The sequence below is a fragment of the Meleagris gallopavo genome, chromosome 16, assembly GCF_905368555.1.
Source record: "Meleagris gallopavo chromosome 16, MGAL_WU_HG_1.1, whole genome shotgun sequence".
Lineage (NCBI taxonomy): Eukaryota > Metazoa > Chordata > Aves > Galliformes > Phasianidae > Meleagris > Meleagris gallopavo.
This window is the reverse complement of record NC_139419.1, coordinates 328,909-356,463: the sequence shown is the minus strand read 5'-3', so window position 1 is coordinate 356,463 and position 27,555 is coordinate 328,909. Positions and strand designations below refer to the sequence as shown.

General features: G+C 40.7%; 1 protein-coding gene and 1 long non-coding RNA gene across 5 annotated transcripts in view; one reads left to right on the top strand and one right to left on the bottom strand.

The window, feature by feature from the left end:
• The window catches only part of SHISA9 (shisa family member 9), a 157,718-nt gene that overhangs the window by 83,293 nt on the left and 46,870 nt on the right, over window positions 1-27,555 (bottom strand). The window lies entirely within an intron of this gene.
• Window positions 1-27,555, top strand: part of LOC104913457 (uncharacterized) — a 319,967-nt gene that overhangs the window by 265,607 nt on the left and 26,805 nt on the right. Inside the window, exons 11-14 of the long non-coding RNA XR_004161534.2 lie at window positions 20,566-20,656; window positions 21,222-21,362; window positions 25,809-25,948; window positions 26,914-27,173. This is a non-coding gene — a long non-coding RNA (uncharacterized LOC104913457). The remainder of the gene's footprint in view (window positions 1-20,565; window positions 20,657-21,221; window positions 21,363-25,808; window positions 25,949-26,913; window positions 27,174-27,555) is intronic.

The following is a 27,555-nucleotide window of genomic DNA, read 5'->3' as shown; positions in this document are numbered from 1 at the left end:
AGAAGGAAAAGTCTGAATGTTGCATTGGAAGTTTCACATGTACAGTGAGAATCCCCAGTGTACATTTTAATTGGCGTTTAATGTCTAAGCTCCTCTGAGTGAAATCCCAGTTTCTTGTGAAAAGCTGCTGTTTAACAACTACCTGGTGGTCTTAAGGTAGAAGGTCAAAGTCCATTACTGAGAAAATAATTAAGGGTTTGGTCCTCAACTTGGCTAATTTGATCCAGTTCCTCTGAAGTTAATGGAGCTTGACTGATTTACATGAACTGATAAGATACCTTCAGCTCCGTGGTTTGTGAGTAAAATAATTTTCTTCCTCCCTGAAAGCAGAACTTCACTTATTAGCTAAGAAGATCTTCACAATCTTTTCAGAAATGTTGCATGATGAGATATCACAAAGAAACTGAATGGTATTATTCAGCTACAGGTGCCAAGCGAGAGGGAGGGGCAGAGATAAAAGTGAAGGTCTGTTTGTGCCTGTAGGGTGAACTTTTCATGTCTTTGATGAGTTGAGTAGCACAGCGCGGGACGGACAGGGCTGCTGCTCCTAATCATCCATGTGTACCTTATGTAGATGGATTGCCATTGTGCTGCTGTTATATGCACTGTTCTCATACAAACTAAACGCAGATAATGTCTGTGTACAGTTCCTCCAATATCAACTGGAAAAACAGTTTCATGGAAGATCAGACTGGATGTTCAAAGCTGCTGCACTATATTATTCCAAATATCACAATACTTAACATCTCATTTGCTGAATAACACTTGAGTTCTTAATAACGTATGGGATTACCATAAATCCACTAACGGGTAGTATCTGTGAGAGCTGCTGAACGAATTGAAAAGTGGGATAATTCAAATGTAAGCATGCATTAGGAAGGGATTTAAGGGAAAGAAAACTGTCTCAGTGTTTTCTGCTGCACTTTGATGGAAGTAGATTTTTGTTCGGTGAGGAGCATTCAGAGTTACTTTCTTAACAGTGAAAGCCAGATCTAGATGAACAGGTAATGGTCTTCTATGAGAAGGTATGGTTTTATAGTCAAAGAAATTTCTCTGTTCTCTTTGCCATACATTTAATAATTGTGAACAGACTTAACTCTCCCATATCCAAATTACCCAACAGTAATTTGCAAATAACAACTGATTGAAAATGCTTTCTGATGAAAAATTACAGCCTTGTTTAATTTTGATGTATTCAGCATGTTCCAACATGAACAAAGTGATTGCTGTAGATGGAGATGACAAATAGCAGTCTGATAATAAGGGTAATTAGCTGGTGTCCAGGATAGAGGGCAACTTAAACCATTTAAAGTGCGACCTGTTCTCAGCAGTAGGAGTGCTGACCCCACTGCAGATCTTCTTTACCTCTCCTGCACACTATGAAGACACCACTCAAAGAAAATCATATATGTGTGTTGTTTACCCAGATGGGTAATGGCCAGGACGAGCCCGAGCCCTGTCCCCCGGTAAGAAGGGGACAGTGTGAAGTTTGGTGTCTCAGCTTTCCCATGTTTGCCTGAAGCCAAGTTTTCTGTAGAGCAGTTATTATGTAAAATAAAATGAAGGGAATTCAGAGTACAATCAAGGATAGTTCAATAACAAAGCTGGGAACTTGTTTCCACATTCTATTCTTTTTAGTCCTACCAAAGTAACATGTCTATGCTATTTTGGCCAATGCATCTTCAGCAGAAAAATTAAATTAGATTTAAAGCTTTTAAAGTTTGGATCAAGAGGACACACTAACTGCCATATCAAAATCTGCATTTATAGCACAGGAAGATGAAAACGAGCTTGTAACTGAATCTGACTGAAGAATCCTGGAAACAGTTCACAGAGTTCCATAATACTGTTTTTTGGGAAACAATGATAATTCGGATACAGGAGGTGCAAAAGATGATTTTCTCCAACTGCAAACATGTAATGTATAAAACTGCAATATCTTCTTAGAAAAAAGCATAAATGTGTAGTACTGTTCTGGGAAATCGTAGTCTGGGAATAGGAAAATCTGATCTAACTGAAACACGGAGATTTTCTGTGTGCACTATTCCAAGTGATATTGCTTGATGACCACGAAGGTCATCACAGTTCACAATTTCACAATTGTCAAATAGTGTTTAATGGATTTCTGCAGATATTTCTATTAAAATAATTATTTTTTACTTATCAGTTGTATCTGCATGTATTTACAAGGCATTTGTCTCATAGCAAGATGAAGCTGGGCTGCAGTCTTCCCTGCTTCTATCAGCGTGGCAGACTTGCCCACCTGTATGTGCCACAGTATGGCTGTGCAGATCCTGGCTGCTCATGTCTCTTTGGGAAACTTCTGTTATATTTTTTCAGGATTTCAAAAGTCTTAACTTCTAACAGATGGATATTGTGTAAGTCTAAAGGATTTTATCTGGGAAAGAAAATACCAAATTCTTGTTCAGTAGACATGGACAGTATGACCTGCCAGGGCCCACTGGCCCAATGCACAGATGGAGTCATCATTATGAAATTCGGTCAGTATGACAGCAGTTACAGATAGAAGCAATTGACAACATCTACTTCTTTTCAATTCTGACTCCGTTAGAAGTTCAAACAAGCATATGTAATCCATGAGTAGCAGAAAAATACTGTTGCAAAAATTTTATAGCCTATCATTAAAATTAATCAGGCCATATTAGTTTCTCAGGTCCATTTTGCAAGAAATCAGTGTTTGTCAGGATCCTGTGTTTCTGGTGATAGCAGGGAGAAGGAAAATACGTGAATAATGGTTAAAAAATCGCTTCTTTAAAAGATAATGCTCTGACTTTCTACTATGACAGCTTAATAGCCTCTAACTGATGCAACAGAAAGCAGTCACAGACTTACAGCAAAGACACACACACAGACACAATACTGCATAGTGCAGAAAGCAGTCCTCTTAGCAAAAAAAAAGGAAGAAGAATATCATCAAACATCAGCACTTAAATATCAACGTTCTTGTTGTTGTTTCAGATTCCTATTTGTTCCTTAAATGTCACAGTCTTTGCTTGGAGTGGTGTTTTCACAGCACCGTGTGCATTTGTGTCTGCAGCCCCACAGTGACTCCACCTTCTGTCTGATGCAAACAGACCCACAGTTTTTCTGGATAGATTTAATTTTCAGAGTAATAGTCTCTTAGAGATCTGGTAGAATTAACTGTATGGTCCTAATAATTATGTTTTATTACATACCATATTGAGGGAACAGTTTTCTGTACCACTTTGGTCACTTTGGCTTATTTTAAGGGTTCCTCCCACTTCTAGAGACCTTGTGGAGTTTTCTCCTCAGAGATGGAGTTTTATTCAATCAAAAGACTTTTTGCATCGAGTTTCAGAACTTTCTGGTACAGTGCCCTTTATTTCAGGATGCCCTGACTTCCCTTTCTCTTGCTATCTATCATTGCTATCATAAATACTAGGATATTTTTCATATGGAGTCCAGCTTTTCAGTGTGATAGTAACACTAGAGGCAGCTCTCACAGCACTGCTATCAGGTCTTTTTAGTCTCACATGACGTAAAGCTAACTCTCACCCTCTATCTGTTTGAGTTAGCCTGGCTGAGCACAGTGGTTGTGGTTGGGCCATTCAGCAGCATCCTGCCAGATGCTTACCTGGAATGGCTCTGGCATGTGCAAACTCTCAATTTGGTTACATACTCCATTAAAAATATCATCAGCTTCTGGAGTTTTCATCAACGAATCTCTTTGTGCACTGTCTGAATTATAGACTGTTCCACTTTTTGTTTCATTTGAATGTAAATCCTCTTCCTGAATGTGGAACACTGGAAATGTCCAAAGCCCTCACTTCTGCAGATCAGGGTTCAGGTTTCAGGAATCAAAAGAAAACAGATGTGCCAAGCCTAGAAGAAATTAGAGTGCTTAAAATGCCTTGGAATTGTAATATATCACGGGCAACATAATGTTAATAGCGCTGCGCAGTAATTAGGAATCAGTTGTGTGTATATGCTGTGCCCTACAATGTGCAATAATATGTCAGCTATTAATTGGATACTGCAGTTTTCATATATTGGAAAGAAAAAGATCTGTCCTGCATACTGAAGTAATCTCCAAATACTTTGAAAGAAACCAGCTATATTCATAACCATTCTTACTGAGTCCTGAAAAGGAGCTCTCCTGATAAAGACGCAGAGCTGGCAACAGATCTGCTTCAGGAGGAAGTAGGTCAGTAAGAAATTGCTAAGTCAATATTTGAAATAATTGAAGAGTTTAAACCAGAGGACAATAACTGAAAGATTCAGCCTTCTAAATCTTTGTACGGTAAGAGTGTCAGCATGACTGAAATGACAAAGGCTGTTCCTGGGAGATCCTCCTTCCTGAGACGTGAATCAGAAAGTGTATCTCCAAAAGAGAGATGGAGATTTGAAAGGGATTTTCTTAATGAATGTCGGTATAAACAGATGGCTTTGTTTCCTGCCCTCACACATACCTGGGGCACCCTGAGGTTTGTACGGATTTTTAATGGAGAGGTGGTGCTTATAGTTTTGGCCAGGCAGGCCTGTTTTCTACCCTTTTTTTTAAAACTTGGATATCCTCTGGGTTTCTAAGTGCACTGGTAATACATATGTCAGGAAGAAAGTTGAAAAGAATACAAATATAATTTAGTTTTCTTGGGTTTGGTTACCACATTTATGGATATACATGTAGTCCAACATTTTTCTTACTGTCTCTGTATTATGTCACGCATGGTATGTTTCAGCTAAACTGGCCTTCAGAGGAAGAAACAGTAATGAGTTCAAATGGAAAGCAGTTCCTCTACTTTATGAGTGTTTAACGTGCTGCTGCATTGCTCTCATTGCTCAAACTGGTGCACTCCAGCAGGCAGTGAGAAACTGAGCGTGGTGGGCTCCAGATCAGAAAATCTCCCCCAAAGATTCAGACTCAGTTACAAAGACCATGAAGAATAAGTATCCTCTCTGGCATGCTTGTTTACTGAGAGCATAGAAATGAATCATTTTTCCTGTAGCATTTTGACAGTTAAAAATAAGGACAGCATACAACCAATTAGGGAACCTGTTCATTTCTGAGCATTGCTAACAACTCATGGCCACGTGCTACATTTCTTTATACACTTCAGTGGCATCCTGGCCTTTCTGCTAGATTTGTACCAGAGAGGCAAGATCAAACATTTTAACTGGTTTGTATGGCCCAGAGGGCTGCTCTTCACATTGTACTGGGCTGAATCTTCCTGTATTTTGGTAACTAGCCATTAACAAATGATTACAACAGATGAACTAGTGTGAATGTCTTAGATATTGATAACATAAGACAGATAACAGTGTTTAAAACATAAATCTTTTAAGCTAAAATAAAATATGTTACCAAAATTATATCCAACATTTATTTTCCATAACAAATGGAAGAAAAAAAACCTTTCCTGTGGAAGTAATTCCTTTTTCAAACTTAAACATATCAGGTTCTAATAGTGGGAAAATAACATGTGCTGCTAGCATATTGTGATTATACTCAATTACAGCTTTTTTTCTCCGTTTTCCAAGCCGTAGTAAAAAGAAATTTGTTCTATTTTTGTCAGCACTGCAGGCAGACTAGTCTAAGTGAATTCATTTTCACTGATTTTCACAGTCATCTGTAAACAAGATTTATTAAAATAATTGAGGATTTTGTAATTTGTGCAGCATTTAACTCAGAATTTGGAAGTGTTAGAAGTACTAATATACTTAGAATTGATTTGTCTTTAAATTAGGAAGGACTTGCAGATATTGCTACTTCCTAATGGAATCATAATCAATTCTTCACCATTGAGTTCGTGCTTATTTTTGGAGAGTGCATATTTGAGGGAAGAACTGTGACATTGCTCAGGGGAGAAAAGCAACCTGATATAATCAGCATGCATGGAAATGCCACACTCAAATTACATCTTGCATTTTTCTGTGCTAATCACGAATTTCCTTGTTAGAGTGCAAAAGTTAGAAAGGATGCTGTCCAGAAGTGCTGGGCTGCCACCCCTGGGCTCAGGGCATTGGGAAGTTTGTGGAATTGTGAGATCAAATGTTGGCTGACATCACAGCCTTCTAACACTTTTCCTGTTAACAAATCCCTCATTCTTACACACTTGTTACTGTTGATCTAAACCTACTGCATGAATTGTACCCTTCTGCCAGGAGAGCAGTGCTCACTTCAAGTCTTCCCATCTAAGCAGGGAGGAGCACGCAGATCTCTCTGCTGCTGAGCCACGGTGTCTGCCCTCTGCAGAGGGTTTCTCCTCTCCTGTACATAAGCAAGAGGGAAGCCGCACCTGTCCCTCTTTTCAGTGCAGGAGGCTGCAGGGATGAAAAAGCAGCAAGATGCATCGGCCCAGTCGGTGTGTGCTGCAGAGGAGTACCAGGCATGCAGGGAATAGGAACGAGGGCTCAATTTCCCCACCCTGGCAGCCTCCTGCACCTCGCGTAGCAGCTGCAGATCTCAGCTGCATTTTGAAGCTGTGCCTCTGACGAGTTCTTGCAGCATCACGGCTTTGCTCTGTCTCTTCTGTCTGCCTGGCGTGACAGTCTGTCCTTGGCCAGAGCTGTGCTTTGGTCAGTGGGAGGTTCATTTAGTTTGGATTTCTTGGGATTTGATTTTTTTTTCCCTTTACTCTGTTATGTCATTCGCTGTGTATAAATAAACCTAATATCAACTAGAATAACTAATAATGGAGACTGTGGGTCCTCTGAAAAAAAAAAAATTGCTTTTAAAGTGACACAATTGCTATAAAACTATTCTCTCTGAAGTTATGCAGTAACAAATTAAGGCAACTGTTGCTAATTCCTCCTTGTATGTATTCAGCTCTGAAAGCATCTTCCTTAACAGTGTTGTTGGATTTCTTTTTTACTTCCTAGTAGCATTTGCATCACTACCTTCCTTTCTACCCTTCTCTGACCATCCTGCATTTTTCTGTCTTTCCGTGACTGCCTGCATCACGTTGTTTCGGATTCAAATTTATCAGTAATTAAAATGTCTGCAACAGTTATAGTGAATTTAGGCAAATTGATAACAGAATTTTAGAAAGTCAAACGACTGTCTTCTTTGCATTTCTGTAATGGACATGCAAGTAGAGAATGGTCTTGGTGAATTTCTATTTATGAAGTAAGAGCTGAAGTAATAGCTGAGATTGTTCCATCAGCAGTGATTGTCCTCATTGTGAAATCTCCATTGCTGAAGAACAGAGGAAGCTGTCTGGTTTTAAAAAATGAATTTTTAAACATATAGAGCAGAAGTGCTGAAAGGCACTCAGAACCACATGGAGCAATTGCTTCCCTGCTGAAAAAAATATTGGCTGCTTTACTACTCATTATTTTACAGATTGCTTTATAATCATGGTTAAGAGAATTGGACCTGGTGCATAATGTATATTCTTTAATGCTGTAATTGTGTCCTGTTGATTTTCACTCTACTGTCTATTCAGCCTCTTGCATTGAATTGAATATTTTTATGAGCAACCACATCTGAAAATCTGGGTGGGATCACTGTCTGATGTCACTGAACTGCCTCTCCTGGAGTATCCAGGTAATCCTGGTGTATGCACATATGAAAAATACTAAGTAGTTTTTAAATTCATATATTCTACATTATTGAGCATAGCAAAGTAAAATTCAATGTAATATTTTACACTGTTTTAAGAATACAAGGAAATTTCACTCATTCTTGTAATAAGAGGGTTTGGAGCTGCTTTATACAGTGTTTGATATAACAGTGATGTTTGTTGGTTACATTTCCTTGATCAGCATTCAGACCTGTATATGAACTTGAATGTCAGTGCAGAGTGACGGGGTCCCGTGCTGTCCCTTTCAGTCTCCTCTGTTGTGCCAGCTGGGGTCACACCTCAGGGATGGCCCTGGAACGAGCTCAGGCCCACATGGCATCAGTGCCCCACCTGAAGAAGGCTCACCCATTAACTTCCAACTGCCTCTTTTAACTTCAGTTACTCTTTCTAATTTGTTGGGTTTTTTTTTTTCAACGCTGTTGGACAGTACTATGTTTAATTCTAAGGGTTTGATAGCGTATCAGTAAAAAAGAAGGCAACTTAAGGTAGAAAAATTATGATGGTAAAAAAAAGAAAGTAAATTATATTTGTGCCAATTCCGATTCTCCTCGTGGAACCACTGAAATCAGCACAAGTAACCTCGTCAGTTTTCCTGGCACTTGATCTTATGCCAGCTTTACTGAAGAACAACCTGTGCCCTGGTGAGCTGTGTTTGTGGGTAGGCTTTCCCAGAGCTGTGCAGTGCAGGCACTGACCTACTGCAGCCCAGCGCGCCGTGCAAACACGATGCTGTGCACAGTGCTGCGTCAGTGCACGGGCAACACAGCAGTGTGGATTTCATACCATAGCATTCCTCATTATTGAGGAAAGTTAACTGCAGATTGTAATCAGGCAGTCTATTAAGATGCATATAGAAAACCTCTTTTTTTCCTCTTACATTTGCTTGTGTCTGATTATTAGCTCTCAAGTTGGATTGTGATTCCATAGACTACTTCTGTGCATTATTAAGTAAAAATTGCCATAATCAATCTCAAAAATTCTATCAAAACTTAAGAGCTGTGTTTTCATAATAGATCTTTCTGTTGCTGCCACTTGATTGTAACAGTGCCATCTGAACTTTATGTGGAGGGTTAAAAAAATAACGAGATGCACATGCAACAGAGGTCAAAATTTATGGTACTTCAAAGCCATCATTCTAGAATTCTAGTGTATCTGTCCCAAAAAACCCTTCAGTTTCACATCAAGGCTTTAAGGACTCTCTGCAGGCTAGAGAAAGAACCTTCAGCCAAGATGTATGTTCAGAGATGCTCAGTTTTTAAATTGTGAACAAAATTACTAGCTTTTCTTCATTGTATCTTAGAATGCATATTTTTATTTTTAAAATAGTCACACCATATGTGTAGCAGAGACATTACTACATTGGATATATGAAATGCCAGTTTATTTGCGTAAGATTTCCTCCTTAATGATTGCTTTATGTGAAAATTAGGACAGCGCTTACTTTTGCAAAAGCTAGAAAAGGTGTGCTGTGCTACAGATTGACTGAATAGTGAACCCAGCAGGAAAAATGCCCAAAGCACACTTTATTTCTGCTGGAAACAAATAGATGTTCCCCTGCTACAAGTTTCCTTTCTCCAGTAATGTTATAATGCACAAAAACTTTACTATATTAATCCTGAAGTAAAAAGTCATCTTCAAGTGGGCAAGGCCTGTGAAGCCAAGTCCTCTTGCTCTGCAGTGACATACACATCGCTGTCTTTAGAGCAACTTACATTATAAGAGCACAGCCTCTGCCCATTTTCCATCCCTCTTTTCCACTGTCTTCAAAATAGGAACGCAGCAGAAGTTAGGGGAATATTTGTATGAAGTACCAATTATTTTTACTGCTAAGCATGGTTTTTGTTCTCCAGTGTCTGCTACACTCGAAGTAACACAACTTAGGATTCTGAGTATAATTTAAAATTCAGATTTGCTACGAAGTATTATGGTGAAAATCTCAAAAATGTCAAGAAAATGACTCAATTTAAATGTAAGATTTAAAGTTGGAGCCCACTATTCCTCAGATTTCCTGTATTGATTTTAGTTTTACCAGAAAAATGTATTTCATGCTATTTTGGCTCTTATCTCTGATACGAAAATGGAAAAACTAGTTGTGGGGGTGGGAGAAAAAAGTGAAAAATGTGGATAAGCTCTAAGAACCTTAATAGTGCTACTGAATTTTGGGTAGAGCCCACTTCAGGGTGGCAGCTACCATGCAGGTCACTATTCCATTTGCAGTAATTTTCTGCTCCCTAAGCGGAAGTGGTTTTCTGGTGCCAGAAATTGCACTCCTTCAGAAACTGAGCGTGTGTGGGTTCAGCTCCTGGCAAGGACAATTTTTGGCATTCAGATAGTGTGGTGCCCTAGAAATAACTACGATAGACAGAACGAATGAGTGAGGTTAGCACGCTAGTCACAGTTATGATACTGAGTCATGTGTATACATTTATTTCCCTGTTGATTGCTGAAGGCAGTGGCAGGGTTTGAGGCTGGGTCGTGTTGCACAAAGGAATCTGCAGTGCTGCTCCGAGAGCTGCGCTGCCTTGTCAAAGCCAAAATGAGGGATGCTAAAAGGACAATGTTCCAACTTTAGAAACACATACAGTGGTAGCAGTGGTAGTGCTGTGCTTTCTAATTACAGGAAATTAATTTGACTCTTAATTTACATGAGATTACATTAAAAAGAAGTTGTTTATAAACTCTGTAGTGCTGGTGTCTCTGAAACAGATGAAGTGATCCTTCAGTTACAAACTTCTCAAACAGGGACGGTCTTTTCTGTGTGCTTTGGAAACCGTCTAGTGAACAGTTTGCATTCAAAGTGAAGGTGATAAAAATAGAATGAAGAAGGTTCCAGAAATTCCACTGGGGAAGGTGTTTGCAAGGATTAAAAAATCTCTGATGCTTCCCCAACAGAGTGCAGATGTGCCAGGGCTTGCTTTGGTGGGGTTTGTGGAAGGCTGGCAAAATGCTGGTTTGATAATGACTTGCAGTGGTTCCGTGGAATTTCTTTGTAACTCTTAGGAAGAATTGTTATCTAACCACTGTACTTTGGAGCACCTGTAATGGAGGCTGGAGACGTGAATATTGATTATTGTCAGCCAGTGCAGATTCTCGTTTGAAACAGTCTGTTTGGATAAGAAGGAAAAATTATGTAATAACAATGTTTTTCACAGCTGAAGCACTGGCTATTAGTGCAGCATTTATTTTCTGTGCCTTTTGGAGCAGTTATTTCTTTTCCTTTCTCTGCTCAAAAGCATTTTCAATCTGTTGTTATTACTATTCCTAATACCAGGACAAGTGTTGTCGGAGCAATTAGGAGTCCTGAGCCATTTCAAAGGCTCATTGCATTTAGTTTAGTGATGTCTTCTGCAAGAGTTTACCATCCATCCACAGTTTAGTAGCCACTAAAAGTTAGTGGAAGAAATGGAACTACTCACAGAGAAGAGAAACCTGAGGGCAAGGGAAGCATTGTGTGATTGTGCAGCTGTTCTGGTGAGATGAGGTTTCTTGAAGCTCTCAAATGTTTGGTGCGTTGAACGAAATTGCATACTTTGAGAGCACTGCTGCCTCACGGATTAGTACTTGTGTGCGGAGTGGCAGATGACGTGCCACAGCCTTTCTGTTTCAAAGTCTTGCTGCAGTGCAGTCTACATGCTAGTGCTGCTGCCTTTCAACCTGCTTTCCAAGATGTTTTTTGCTCACTGCCCCAGTTCTTTTTGGAGCCTTCCACTGTAATCCTGCTTTCAGTCAATACAGTAGAACTGGGGAAAGCCTTGCAGTGCAGAAATCTGCACCAGTGTTGAATCCTCACATGACTTCCAGTCAGTTGATCTCTTATACCTCCCGTCTCCCTGCAACCAGAACTCTGTTGCTTCTGCAGAATTAATCTACTAGCACACAACTCATTTCAGACAAAGAAGCGACTTAATTTTCAGCAGAACTCCTGGCACACCACGAAGAAGCCCATCTGCTGCTGGGTGCCTGCTGCATGTGCATCCCTGCCCCAGGTGTCAGCCAGAGCGCGGCCAAGCCGCCTCCGTCCCCATGGCAACCACACATGGCGTCACCATGGCAACTCCCTGCACCACGCGGGATGGAGCCCGGCCCAAACCCGTGCGGCAATCCCACTTGTTAAAGCACTTGGAAATTGAGAAAAAAAATTGTAAAAAAGAGAAAGGAAAGGCAGCATTGAAAAGCGTTGCCATTTCTGCTGAATAACACACAAGATGGATGGCTGCTGAGATTGTAGTGTTTTTGTCTTTGCTGTTGCATTTGAGAGGGAAATGCCTTCATGATGATCTTTCCCTTTACTTGTAAAATAGAATAAAATAGGGGACATGTGTAGTGCATATGTGTAGAAATTATGAGTACAAAAACACATGTATGTCACAGTGGGAATAGTGAGTGTGCCCATGAATAGCAATATAGCGCGCTGTGTCTCATGCTTTCAATTTAGAATATGCAACTGAAAAAAGTTAGCATAAGATGGGGTGGTTTAATTCCTTATATGTAACCCGTTTCTCTTTTGTGTCTATTCCTGTGTGTGTTTGAATGCATGCGTGTATGTGCTTATTTCAGTAGTCTATTTTTAAGTTATTAGTTTTTAAAGAACAGTAATCTTAAAATACGGTTGACATTTTGCAATGCGGAATGTATATTCCTTCTTGCTCTTCTAATTGCCGTTGGGCTATTTCTTGTTTTCACATCATTGTACACATCTGCTGTATCTGCACAGCAGAGGAAGAAGAGACATGAGCACCTGTTGCAGGTGGGCAGGGTTTCACACCGCTGTCCTCCAGGAGAGGGGGAGAGGAGCACAGGGCCCAGCAGTGCAGCAGGCCGAGGGGTTTTCTCCTGCCTTCTCTTCCTGGGGAGCTGGGCCACAGTCAGTTTGACAAAGGCACATTGTCAAGTACATGTAGAGGATTATGTAGGAAGTTGGAATTAGAAGACTGAAATTACAGCCTGTTTAAATCCTAACCTGTAATTCAATTTGACTATACCTCAGTGGTTTCAGTAGTCAGAACGCAGAAGGGCATAATTTGAAGGCAGTTTGTAAATGAGTAAAAGGCGGCTTGTCCCTGGCACACGGAGCAGACCTTCGGGCCGGCTGCAGGGCCTGCTGTGCTCTGCCCCAGCATCGCCTCAGCCCGGCGGTGTCCTGCTGCCATGTGGGCTCTGCGGCTGGCTCGACCGACCCTCAAGCTGCAGAACTGCTGCTCTGTGCTGTATGGAAGAGTCCCTTTCCAAAGGTTCTCACTGAAAATTTTGAGAAAAATCAGAGCAACCCTTCTTGAGACTCACTTCCTTAGATAAAATATATCACAAATACACCTTTGAAGATCCATCTTAATCATTTCTGTTCTAACTCCAGAGTGTCTTTGGTTTAATACTTTAAATGTAGCTTAGCATAGCGAGGAGTGAGTTGTTATGGCTTACATATGTTTCTAAGGAAATACAAAGTTCTGAATGTTTGGAAACTTCTATTGTGCTGAGTAAGTTCTCTTCTTTGTGGCCATTGTTGTCGCTTCATCTTTTTAAAAATTTATTTATTCATTTGTATTTGCTTCTTTCCAATCAGCAGCTCTGCATTCAGTTGGCATTTTAAAAATATTTTCCTGTTACTTTCAAAAAATGTGGTCCAGCCTGCTAGTGTTTCAGCTACAGCAGTGTAAAACTAATTGGATGTATTCAGATCGAACCTAGGCTGCAAATAACCAGGCAGGTCTAAAAGTGTTTGGACCTGAAAATATCACTCAACAAACCCCACGCACAGCTTTAAACCATGATATTTCCTTACTCCTTACATTTTTTATTTAATTTTATAGGGCTGTTGCTGTTCTGTTGTGGTCTCTGTATGTATTCAGATAGTACTCTTGACCTTGGCCAAGATGCAATGTGAACCTCCTTTGTTTCTCGGAGTTCACTGTGCTAAATTTTTATAGCAAATGTTCAAGACAGTTTACCGGGATTATGTGCAAGTTTTTCACCAAACAATTATGCACATCTGCTATGGATTTGTCTTTTTTATGCTATGTGAAAATGACTGCTACTCCACGGTTGTCACTAAAAAGACATGATAAAAGTTATGTCTGAAGCTGTGGATGTTCTGACAATATTTCAAAATATATTTGAGGTTTCTTAATGATATATTCGTATATTCAGAAAAGTAATAGGGTTTGTGTGTCATTTTTTTGTACATTTGGCTCTCAGCTATGTTAGTTGAAGACTGTTACTAAATGCTCGGTCTGCAATACGTTTAATATTTGGTAGTAAGAGATGAACTGTAGCCAACAATACATGATGTGTTTTTGTGCGCACACACCTGTTTTTTTTTTGATGCAGAGGGTCACCATGCATCTTCCACATGAATTCTATACAGATCACCGCAGTTCTCCTAGAGCTTGGGAAGTCCCTGAGGCTGGCAGCAAAAGGTTGTGGCTACTGCAGGGCTTTTCTGTGTTCTGGGGTTCTGAGGCAGCTGAGGAGCCAGCAGTTAGTCCTGGTTGAAGGAATGCTATCAGTGACCCCTCTCTCAATCCAAAATAAAACACTGTTAAGGTGGAAGAGCCTACGCAAGGAATGACATAGTCTGCTGTTACACTAGCTGGTGTGGATGCATAATAGGATCCATTACCTTATTTCAGGCAATTAATCATTTGCAGTAACTCTGGTTGGTGCACACTACCAGTCACCTGACAAGAAAGCGATTGCATAGCCCTCTTCAGACTACAACTGTATTCAGCCCTGAAAGTACTATTTTGACCTTGGCTTCCTCTTTCCCAACTGGATTCAGAACAGCACAGAGTTTTATTTTAGCAATGGTAAGCTCAGGACTGATTATATTCCCTTCTGGTGCTAGTGAGAAAGCCTTACTATGACCACTTGAAGCATTAGTTTCAGAAAGACTCTGACTAAAATTCATTCTCTCTGGTGGAAGCCCTTCAGCTCCATCCTGACAAACCAGCAGTATGGACGTGCTGCAGGTGTGCCAGAGACTTACATGCTCAAAAGCTCTTGCAGAAATTCCACACTGAGGCCCATCCTGTCTGTTCCAGATGAGTGCCTGGATTTCTCAACCTTGCAGGCGGTGCACACAGCCTGCAAGTTCCAACTCAAGGAAGAGCAGAACTTGCTATGTACTCGTGTGCTTGAGTGACATCGAGGGGACAGGGCAGCCCCAGCAGGGCCTGGGCACATGGCCTGCAGGTGAGCTTCCAGTGCTCAGGGAGAAAGTCAGGTGGAGGACAGCAACACCTCGGCTGCTTTCAGAGCAGCACAGACCTGGCTAACGTGCCAGGCTGCTAATTGCCTGAGAGAAGGCTCTATGGCACTGTACGTCAATAGTTCATGAAAAACCCTGCCTTTTGTGAAGGCAGAAAGCAGACGAAGCAAATCCACTGAATTTTACACAGGTCTACCACAAGCACATGGCGTAGCCATGGAAAAATTGGGTTGCAAGATCTCAGCAATTTTCATTTGTAGTCTCTAGTTCAGCATACTGCAAGGTTGGACTTCAGGTCGTGATGACACCTCATGTAAGTGTAAAGTGTATTGGTTTTAATGAGCTATTATCCTCCATTCTGGTTGTAACTGTGTAGGTCTCAAATAATGCAGTGTGCCAAATAATTTGTTTCATCTGAAAATTAAATGAGAATTTTAAACATCTGAGAAAGGTAATAGACTGTGTATATTTTTGTGGTGATTTTTTGCACATCTTTATAATTCAGACATAAATGAGGATGACTCTGTGGCACATAACTGTAACAAGTGCCTTTAACTACGTTATGAAATGTCTCCATGGCAACATCCTTTTGCTCATCGTATTTATAGTGAGAAAAAGAAAACAAGCAAAAATAATACTAACCCTGAAACCTTTCTGAAATCTAAGGGTTGAAAGGTATCTGAAGTCAAGATTCTGATCCTTAGATCACGTTACCAGAGAAATAAGAACTAGAGGTAAAGGCAGAATGTTCCTTTCGATTTTAGCTTTATATGAAAATACCAAGACACTGTGACCAATTACAACTTGTTTTTAACAGAAGAAAGTTAGAAAAAGGATGGTGTGTTTGCTGGCTCATCGTAGAGCTGACCATGCTGAGTCAGACACACAGGCATAGCCCCAGAGAGCCAGAGGAGAAACCCCTCTGGAAATACCCCTTCAAACATCCTCCTTGTACTTTGGTACCATGTAAACGCGACTCAGAATGGACTGGAATCCTCCTTGTCGGGGCTTTACGGAGCTGCAGTGTTTTACCTGTTCTCTTGCTACCTTCGTTCTGTAAAGTCTTTTGAAATCTTCAAAATGCTCGGGTAAATTGGGAAAAATAATTGTGAAAAGGGTGTGTAAGGATATCCACACTGAAGAACGGCACTGTAAGTGCTCCTCTCAGTTTATCCACAGCTGAAGAATCTTCTAAATAATGATTCAGAACAACATTTGATTCCTGGCTCTAATATCTGTTCTTGCATCCCTACCCATTCCCCTACAGTCTCCACAGCCCTGTTTTATAGGAACATTTGATGATTGAATCTGAAAGATGAGCCCAATCTCAGCGAAAGGTTCAGCTACAGCTCAAGGCAACAGCAGTGTCTCAGGCCACCAAAAATGGGCAGATTCTTAGATAATTCACCACCTACAAATTCCTTGCAGCTGTGGCAAACTGTGTGGATGATCTGGATGTCTAAGCAGTCATTTTTACTTAGGTATGAATACAAGGTCTAGAATTCATCTAATTATTTTAGGAATTATTTGACTTACTTCACTCCAGTTCATTCCCATTCATCTAACTATTTCAGAACAAGTTCCTTGTTTATGTTCAATATAAATAGGGAAGGAAACCAAGGGAAAATAAAAGGATTCTGAATTAAAACCAGAAAGTATTTTTAATCCTTCGTGAATTATTCATTAATACTTCCCACAAAACACCTCCTGCATTCTCCAAATGTTCTATAAAGTGCTGCCATTTTAGGTAGATAAAGGCAGGATAAAATAACTGCATTAAGCAAAACTCCTTTTTTCTCACAAAAAAACTACTATATAGTGACTTTTCACCCATTGTCTTCTGCAGTGGAAATAAATCCTTTAACTGCCAAGAGAGAAAATGCTGTAAACTGGGATCTGTACAGGAGCTTGAGCAGTGGGACAGATTTAAGGGCCCTTGTGTGCATGTATGCGAAGGACTAGAGAATAGAAGTTCGTTCTCAATCACTTCTTTGTGATCCTGTTCATAGAGAAACAAATGTGGTACTGATACCAAAGCAAATAGATGTTCAATCCTTACATTGTGTCCATCAGTGTTCTGCCCACAGCAACATGAGTGAAGTGGAACAGGGAAGAGTTCGAAGGTGAGGCCATAAGACCTGGCTGGAGTGATGACATCTACATCTGCCAGACAGAAGTCTAAAATTTGTCAGAGATGGAATTTGCTAGACATTAAGTTTAAAAGCGGACAGTGAACTTGTTCAAGTTTGGCTTCCTTTCTTACTCTTAAAGATATTTTCTTTATAAAATCAGGTGCTCTGATAGAGCAGGTTTTTCGATCGTTCCCCAAAAGTCTTTTCAGAATGGAACATTTTTTTCAACATGTTAAACTTCCTGAACCATCTTAATTCTTTATTGTTACTCCAAACCCAGCACAACAGCTTCCTGATCTGTGCACTTAATCTAGTAAGTTACGATGATCCCACTGTGGCACTCACTTGGAGCAAAATGTTTTCTGCTTGCACATATAACCCAAATCTTACACTGCAAAGCTGTGTTAAGTAGGAACAGCACATCAATATTCTCTGCCTTTAGACTTTGCTGCTGCTTCAGAATTAAATGCACAGAGTGCAGATGGTGATGAGGAAGTCGTCGTGCCCATCATTTAGGTCATGGGAGGAAACAGGCAGCCAATGCAGTGAGCAGGAGGCAAGGTCTGTACTGGTTTGTTTTGGAAATAATGAGCAGCACTTACCAAATCTGTCTGTGCAGGGGAACATGCAGCAACCTTGATCAGCAATCAGAACTGTCTCAGGTATTCAGAAGGGATGGCCTTACATAAGGAACATTGAGCGTAAACCAACACCCTCCTTTAATACTAATATTTCCCAGACCAGGGCTCTCACACACCAGTACAGTCCTTGCTGAGGGTAGGTTGCCCTTGACTACTAAAACCTGAAACCTTGAGCTGCCTAATACAAGACACGAGAAAGAGGAAGAGGAAGAGAGAAAGCTTTTTTGTTCTGAGTATGTTCTTGGCTATGCAGAAAGTGCATATTTTGCCATTTTGATGCCCCGAGTGATCAGCAAAGCTTAATTGTTTGCTTAAGCAGCCTTTGGAGCTGTCAGAGCAAGCAAAGCTATAAATTGGCAGGGCTGGCCAATGCAGTTGAGCAGCAAAAAGACTTTCAAAGAGATGATTTTGCTCCCAAGTGCTTATTGTCAGCTCTTTGAGTTAAACAGATCTTAACAACCCAAACAAAAACTCCACAGGGGAGCCTTTTACAAACAAAGGAGCCATGCTCCAGCTACATCAAAGCTTCCAGGCCTTTCTAACCTCCGGGGGCAGCTTGTTTCATCTGTGGCCCCTAACGCCATGCTAACGTCAGTCTTCCCGCCTACCAGCGAACCGTTTTTCTGGAGTTTCCTGATCGAGCTTGAAGCTGACTTCATTTAAGGAACAGCCTTGCTTTAGGCAGAGCACAGCCACCCCTCTGACAGAGCCCCGCTGCCCCATGGAAGGTCTGTGAGCGCCGTGCTGTGGAGGTGCTGGGCTGGCCGTGCTGGCCCAGCTGTCTTCTGGGCAGGCTGGAGAGTCGTGGGGCAGCTCTGAAGATAAGATGATGCCATTTATTTTTGTCTTTTCTCATTTCCGTTTCTGTACCTCAGCCCAGTGTAAATAAGAGATAGTAATAAGAGATTGAAATTTCTAAAATGTTCGTGCCAGTGAAATTCCAAGCAGGTTTAAGAAGAGCGTTACTTTTAGCGTGTTTTTTGGTGTGGTTTTGTTCAGAATATGGCAACATTAAAATTGCAGCGACAAGGGTGATGTTCAGGTAGCTGTGAAGAACTACAACAGCTTATCAGGAATAAAATTGTAAATATTCATAAAAATTGTTAATAGCCCCACAAAGGATTTAAAGAATGTGTTTTTTTCGTGCAATTGTTAAGAGACATGTCCAGGGCATTTCATGCCCCATACTCTTCATGGTCTGATAACATCACTGCTCTTTAGTCCTCTTACCTATATGGCCTTTTCAGACAACATTTTGCTGCCTGGAATAAACTGAGAAGCTGTGAAGACCTTTCCTTGGTCTTCTCATCTCAGTACCTTCCGTTTTCATAAGCCAAATGGGTGATTGTGTAATCTTAACAGTAGTACAGACTTAAAAATATCTTTTCACCCAGGATCATCCTGCTTTTCATTGTGACTGTGTAGGCTGAAGAATTCTGCCTTTGACATTGTATGTAAAGGATTTATTTCTGTCATCCACCGGAACATGCCATACATACTGATTCCTCCTGAAACCTCCATGGCTGGTTACATTTTTAACAATGTCTTACAGACTGCAAAGTATCTGACATGTCAACCAAATGCTTATTGTATTAAATGAAAAATTATTTTTGATCCTGTCACATCTAAAATAAGTTGAAGGTGCAGGCTCCAGATTCTTCCAAGTACTGCATTTTCATTCCCTTTGTCCCACTACCAAGTGTTTGGTCCAGTTGTCAGATGGAGGCAGAGGGGAGTGAGCACAAGAGCAAATGTTGCTTTTTTTCTGCTGGATAAAGTCTTCTTTAATTGTGTGGAAATGGACAGTTGTCACAGTTCGGAGAAATAGATTTCAGTGGGGCAAATGACATCAAGGAAAAGTGTAAGCTTCCTGTGATGGCGACTGCAGAGTGGCACAGGAAGGATGCAGTCACTCCTGCGCCCTCAGCACAGAGCCTCGCTCGGCTTCTCTTCCCGATTTCCCGGCGCTGCCAGAGGGCCGGGCGGCAGCATTCCTGCCCCAGGCACAGCAAGGCCACTTCTCCCATCCTCACCCCTCTGGTGCATTTGGTGGAAATGAGACTGGCTTGTTGTAAGCTCATTTCATTTTTACAATTTTGCTCTTTGTCTGACAGGGCAGTATCGTAATTTAAGAGGAATTTTAATTATTACAGAATATTCCTCTAGCTTATATGTTTTTGTACTCTTTTTGGCTTTTGGGTTGTTTTTTGTTTCTTTTTGTTTGTTGATGTGTTCGTAATAAAGAATGAATTGCTGTGACTCTGAAGTGAAGACTTTACATCCAGTTCCAGCTTCCAGTGCATATTGTTTGTGCTCCCAGCAATTTTGCTCCCAGCCTAACTCATCTCTGCTGGAATACCAGATGTGGGCATGTTAAATTTAGGATATCTGTAAAGCTTTGTGTGCCTTTCGGTAGGTAGTGCATGGTTTCAAGTGCCAATAAAGTGTTTTCCAGCTGGCCATTGGAAATTCCACTGTCACCGATAAAGCTGAAGCAGACTTCTAACTTGAAGAGAAGTCACGTTGTGAAGAGAACTCACAGAAGAGTGTCAGAGGCAGAAACAGGTTTAGGTGGGTTTGAGAGGTGCCAGAGGTCCAGAATTTTATGCTCACCAACTCATCCCATTTGCTTCAGTTTCACTGTGCTGTAAAGCCACAGGAACTCCATGGTTACAGCTGGGGTTTGACCACTACAAATTTTTCACTGAATGGATTACATCTTTGGCTTTAAAGTTCATACATTCTAAATCTGAAGCAGTTAGGAGAGAAGTTTCCCTGCTGCCAGAATGGCAGTTGTTGAATTATAAATGCATACCCCATCTTCTAGAAAGAGCAGACTTGAAAATCTGGCACTAAATAATCTGATTTCCATGAAAGATAGCAGGGGAGAGTGTTCATGTTTTAGCTTTGTTTCTGTGAAGAGGGATGTAACAAAATACCTGGGAAAGCTGCAGTGATTACAGTACCGTAATTCTATAGAAAATATGTTCTATGCTATTAATGAAATCCATTTTTTCTTGCAGCATTGATGTCTCTCATTGTCTGATGAAGGATACTTGCCTCTTTCAGTGCCGAGGGTAAACAGTCTCATAAAAACCTGCCCAGCACCTTCTGGTATGCTTTTTATGCTGTGTGTGGCACTAATCTTATTTGTTTCTCACTGTTCAAAGCATCTCAGAAGAGAAATAGTTATCTCACAGACTTTTCTGTCTCATTTATCACTCACGACTGTCTCTAAGGGCTTCACAGTGACTAATTAATTTAACTTCACAAACTCTTGCAAGATAAGGGATGGCATTTAATTGTGGCACAGAGAGATGAAGGTCAAAAGTTTCTCCAAACTTGGAAGTGCTGTACTGAGATGCTCTCAGCATGGTGTTTGGAACAATACAGCATTTTATGTTCAAATTACAAATTGTTATTTGTCTTAGTTGGAATAAATCGTGCTCAGCATTTCTGTCAATTAGAGTCTAAGTTCAGGACAGATATCCATAAAATAAGAAATGGACAGTTGTGAAAATATGCTGTCTATAATTGCCTCAGTCAGTGAGAGGGTGAGAGGACGGCAAAAAAGTTTTCACAGATGCAAGGCTATAATGTGATGGCACACTATAATCTCAGACAGCATTTAATGTTCAGGATGTTTTCTTCTCCAGCAGCTCTTCTGTGTCATTTTCAGAGATCACCTCCTCCAAGCTCGAGAGTGGTCCGTCTTGATGAGCAGGAAAGTGTGGAAAAGCCGTGGGAGGCCTGTATGGGTGAAGGATCTCTTGACTGACCTTGGCCATAAAGTAAATGCATGCGAGACATGGAGGCAGAGGTGAGTGGCCCAGGAGGAAAACAGAGGTGTCCAAACCTGCAAGGATGGGGTTAGGAATGCCAAAGCCCACCAAGAGTTGAATCTGATTGCAATTCTGAAGGGCAACAAGAAACACTTCCAGCTTCCTTATCCAATTCTATTCTGTCTCTATCAGCTCAGTCTTCAAGACGTCTTTCAGTTCTGTCATTCCCTTCTCCAGAGACCTTACCAGTCAGTATAATTCCTTGCTCCATCCTCTTTCCCTGGACTGTCTTTCCCTTCCTAGTAGCTGCATCCCAGATTAGTTTCCTTCCCTTTGGTTCTGACTTCATTCCCATTGCCTCTTCCCGTGCCTATGCCCCACTTGTTTTACTGAGCTAAACTAAATGTTTTTACCGGGCTGAAGTGCTCCATCTGAAACTTTCTGTAGATAAATAAGAGTAGCCTGAAGCAGAAAGCACAGAAAATGCAGCTCACATGGTTGAAGTTTTATCGGTGCTTTAAGCAACGGAAAATATGATTTTATGAAGTGTTAAGCGACCTTAGGGACAAACCCACTAACATGCAATAGCATATTTTTGAACTGTCCAGGATTCTCAAATACTGTCCCAAACAGAATCATAGGTGATGTCAACTATAACACAGAATAGCTTATATTTAAAAAAGGATTTTTCTTCGGGAAATGAAAGAAAATACTGAAGCGATATTTATCATTACACTTTCCTAATCTTAATGACTAAAATATTGAAAAACAAAATTTGTAAACAAATAGTGCCCAAAAATTAACATAGAGTGACACTTAGCAGCAGAATCCCACTGCATCAGTGCATAGTTGCTGGAAGCCAATATTTGGAGCTCATATCTGCAACTGTAGAGTTGCATTACTAGTCTAACCTAACAGAATATAAACTACTCTATTAAAATTTTTCAAGAAAAATAGTGAAACGACAGTATTTTTTTAATAAGTTGACAGTAAATTTATAGTTTAAATTATTTCCATGGTACTGTTCACATATATAAGCATTTATAAGTAAAGAAATCCTGCAAAATATGATTTTTGGGATGTTGCTCAATAGCTGACAAGGATGAAGTCAACTGAAATGTATTTTTAACCAGAAGATAAATCCTGTTTGAAAGCTCTGTAAAGGATCCTTATAAATTTTGACAAAAAGTGTGAATTCATTTTATTCTCTAGACCTCAGATTGGCTTCTGACCACAGGAAAACTGGTGTAAATCTGGAATACCTCCTTTGAAACCAGCTAAGACTTTCAGAATTTATGCTTCCATATCCAAGAGAAGGATTTATCCGATGGGCTCAAAGCCAGCTCTCTGGAGCAGGAGACTAAGTTTGGCTGCACAGGGGAGAAGCTGTGGCAGCTGGCCCAGCCTTTCTCCCAAGAAGATGTGTTAGGCTCATCACCAGATCCCTTTGGGCATTCAGCATCATGGGAAATAGCCAGACTCTCTTCTGAGTGGCAACTGTTTTAGAGAGCCATCTGAAGTCACTCTTACGAGGCTCAGAGGATATGGCCACCACCTAAAAGTCCCTTACTAGTTTCTTGGCCTATTGTTTCAGGGCTGCTGTGACTTGCTCTCAGACCTCACTCTTTTTGTAACATAATTTGTGACTACAAGCAGTGCAACAGGAAAGGGAAAAGATGACAAATATGCTAAGCATAACCAGCCATACACTTAAAAATCTAAACATCAGACTGTTCCCTAGCTATGTGATTACAGGCAGCTTCAAAGAAAAAAGGCACATTTTCAGTAAATACGTCGTATTTTGTTTGCACTACCTTTGCTTGAAGGACAGTCTGCAGGAGCACAGCAAACTGGTTTTAAACAGACATCAACCAGAGTTTGTGGCTCATCACTTGGGAGTTCCCATGAGATATACAGAGTCATCACATGGGAAAGAATAAAAGTACAAACATAGATGTTGCATATCTTCAGCATTCTCTTCTTTCCTTCCCAAGACCCTGAGGGATGGTCCACCCAGCCATGCTCCAGTGTGGTGGGACACAAGAAGAGCCATCCTCTGACACATTCCCACTTCCTAGCTCTGTGAAATTACTGTTGGAAAAAGATCAGGAGGAAATCCTTTTGCTTCATACTGTCAGTACCATAAGGGGAATTGCAATGGTTGTGCTGGATGGCTGATTTAATAGATACAGCTTAAGACCTTCCTGCCCCACTGCTGCTGTCTCCTCTTCTGGGAACTGCTCTCAGATGCTGTAAATGTCTCCTCCTTCGGCCTGTGCTCTGAACTGGATCCCAAACTCCTGGTCTTCCTCCACAGTGCTAGAGAACAATTTCAAAACCAGTTCATGTTCCTTTACTAGCATGATGCAGATTTAAATGAGGTGCTCACTCCTCCTTTTGAGTACCACACTGGTGTAAAGTGGATTGTCTGCATGCCAGCTGCCAGCTGGAAATTCAAACTGACTTATCCGCCTCCTTCTTATGGCCTTATTCCTTTCCCTTTGGAAGGGAAGGGCATTCTGTGTGCTGGACACAGCACATCTGTTACTAAAACCTCAAGTTTATTGGCCAGTCAGATCCAAAAGTTTCTGCAATCAGAAGCTTTCCATGCAGTGACTTTTAGAGGAGACCCTAGTAATCAGAATCTACAGGTCCACTTCATACAGGATTTCTGAGAGGACAGAAAATTAGGCAACTTGAAGATGAAGAGAAATAAACTATTTTTCTAGTCATAAGATGCCATCAATGCCTTTTTTTAAATACCTGTGTAAGAGAGAACCTATGCAAAGTAAGAGTTTCCCAGAACTCTACATCTTATAGCCCTTGGGTAGCACTTAAACAGAAAAAGAGTGAGGGGTGACCAGAGCCAGCCAAAGCCTCCTTAAAGCTGAGGGGAGGTGGCCACCTCAGTGGCGAGGATTAAGGGTAACGCGCGGCTGTCACGGCGAGGAGCGGGTGAGGAGGGCGGGGCCGGGCACCCAGCGCTTGGGAAGCCGTGCTGCTGGGCAGTGCTGCGGTGCCGCGGCCGAGGACTGGAGGATGTCAGCAGCATCCTTAAAATGTTCAGATCTGTGGTAGTAGCAGTCCTGTGTGTTTTTCAGAGCTCTGGCAGAGGAAACAAAAGCAGGAAAGCTACGGCTGTTTTACAGTCCCTGGCAGTTTGCTGCCATGGGTAACAGCCACCCACATCGGCTGTTCCACATGAGGACCCCCCGAAAACCAATCACTGACAAACAGCCTCCCTGAATCCAGGCAACTTTATCATTGTCTTATTTTCTAAAACATTTTTCACCCTAAATAAAAAAGCCCAAGATGATAAAACCTGAAACATCTGACTTGTGTGTTCTTTTTAAGAATTTTCCCTTTCTGTAGCTTGTTAGCCTGTTTCTGGGCAACAGCAGCTACTTGTTAGCTTTTTTGTTCCCCTTCTTCCTTCTTCTGTCACTGTTCTTTGTACATACTAGTGATAAAGATAGCACATTCAAAGGATTTGTTGCAGTGGACATAGTCGATTCTTTGTGGGTGGAAAGAAACATTTTACACTTCCTGTTCACAAAATAAGAGATTTCTTATTTCATTCTTTTGAACTTTTGGCTTAGATAAATAAATGAGAAAAAAAAGCAAAAAAGCAAAACAAACCAAAAAAAACAGGAAGGATACAATAAAGAGTATCTGGTAGCCAAAAGATGAGCAGTGACCAATTTTCATTTGCATTCTAGAATAAATTTTTATACAGCAGAAAGGACAATCAGAATTGGAGCCTGAGGATTCCCCTGTGAGTAATTTAAACTCCAGTTAAATTCTCTGCAGTCTGTGGTAAACCATTTTACCTCTGGCAAGTAGTTCCTAGTGTCCTAATACCTAAAAAAGTATGTTTGCATTTATTATCTCCCCCTAATATCAGAATGAATGTGGCTGTATTTGATGCTTGAAAGCCAAAGGAGTAACTTAAATCTGAGAAACTGTTTTCTTGGATTGTGAATGGAAAAAAAAAAAAATCAAACTTTGTTTCTCACGTTAGAAAAACTTCCTGAGTAATTTCACAGGTTTTCATTTAACAGATGTAGCCTCACAGTAATCAAATCCTCAGCACAGGTATTGCAGTCTTTAAGCATGAAAGAAGAAATGTAAGAACATACCCTGCCAGAGATGGGTATTAGCTGCTTTTCTGACTGTTTCCATAAATTGCTATAGACTGAGAAAACTCCTGCACACCCCCTGCAAAAAAAACTCTTCCCACCACCACCACTCAGCAGCTAGGTGGGGCCATGGTTTTAAATCAGACTCAGCCAATCCTAGCCAACCTAGAATGGGAAGACAGTGAAGTACGTAAGCATTAATTTAATCAAAATTGCATTATGCTCACACTTACTTTACTGAGAATTCAAAGATTCTGAGAATTAATAGATACTCAAAACTTTTTGCTACTATGCCACTTTGCCTTTTCAGCATAATAATAGGTGTTTATTTCTTATCCCCTGCAGATTTTTTAAGTACTAAGGAGCGCTGTAATGCAACTGCAGTGGAAGAATGCAAAGCAAGAGCTCAAGGAATGTGAGCATGGTCAATTCATGTTTTATTCATATGAATCACAGTGTTTTTCTATGGAATTATTAAACTACAGGTTGGTGTTAATCTACAGTTTGTTAAATAAATGTAATTGTTTACTGGAATGCCTAAGGAAGGGGTCAATACCCCCTCCACCCTCGCTTAGCATGGCTCTTTGAGTAGGAACCCAGAGTAGTCCTAGCGCTGACAGCTCCTCTATCCCTCACCCTCATATCAGCACATGCTTCATTCTCCACTTTTCTGTAAGGTAAAGCAGACTGGAGAGTTGTCAAGCCCCTTAGGAAGCATATGCTGTAACCTTATTAATAGGATGTGAGAAAGTGTGGCTCTTAGGAGCAGCGTCCCCTCAGCTGCTGTTGTAGCAGTAGGGTCTTGGCATTTTAGCTTAAATCTAAGCATTTTCAGCTTAAGGAAAGGCCGAGAGACCTTCTCTTTAGAAAAATTACTTAGAAATATTTCTTCATAGAATTCTTACAGAAGGAATTCTGGCTGTCACCAGTGGCGCAACAACAGGGAAAGAACAAGAGTATTTTTTCCTTCCAGTACCTAAAGGGGCCTACAGGCAAGCTGGGAAGGGACTTTTTATAAGGGTGGGTAGCAACTGGATAAGGGTAAATGCTTTTAAACTGGACAAGGGTAGGTTTAGACTAGATGTTTGGAAGAAATTCTTGACTGAGGGTGGTGTGACACTGGAATAGGTTGCCCAGTGAGGTTGTGAATGCCCCTCCATGGAAGCATTCAAGGGCCAGGTTGGGTGGGCTTTGAGCAAGCTGGTCTAGAGGGAGGGGTCCCTACCTTTAGCAGGGGGGTTGGAACTAGATGATCTTAAAGGTTCCTTCTATCCCAAACCATTCTGTGATTCTGTGATTTTCCAACTAACAAATTTGTTGATGAGTGTTAGCACTGCAGCTGCCAGGTAATAATCAGTTGATAACCCAATGAATACAAAATTGCTAAATAGGAAATACTATGTGGAAATCACAGGTGTTCTTGTATTCATTCTTACTTTCCTGTTTTTAGAACTGCAGTACCTATGCTGAAGCACAGCCCTTGATTCTGAGTGGATTTTGAGTTTTACACCTAGATTTAGCTCTTCTGAAAAGTGAAAGAATTTTTTTTTTTTTAATACAATGAAAATGTGCAGTTAACATAGAAAATCACAATTTGAAGAGTGACTGTAAGCAAGACATGCTCAAAACCTGTTGGCATTCCTAACAATGATGCAGCAAAGTGGAAATACGCTGCAAAGGGAGAGGACACGAACAGAAATACTTTAAACAGTAAGTAAGACCCAGACTGGAGTACAATGCTGCAAGAATTAAGTATGCTTACTGTTTCTTTGAAGTCTAAATTATTATTATGTTACTTAAAGCCTCTTAATATTTAAAATGTACTTGTTCTAAAGAAGAATTTCAGAGGTTCCTGTGTTGCTGGCTGCTTCATGTAAACATTCTAGATCTGCTGTATGGACAATTTCTGTTTGCAATTATAACTGTATGACAGAAACACGTATCATTGGATTATGAATTAAAATTGCATTAAAAATTAAAAAGTTTAAAGGGCGGTATCTACTGCCTAAGAAACCACAAAACAGCAAAGCAGTGATTAAGCCAATGATTGATCATGTGTAACTCTAAAAATCTAATTCTTTAAGATTTTTTT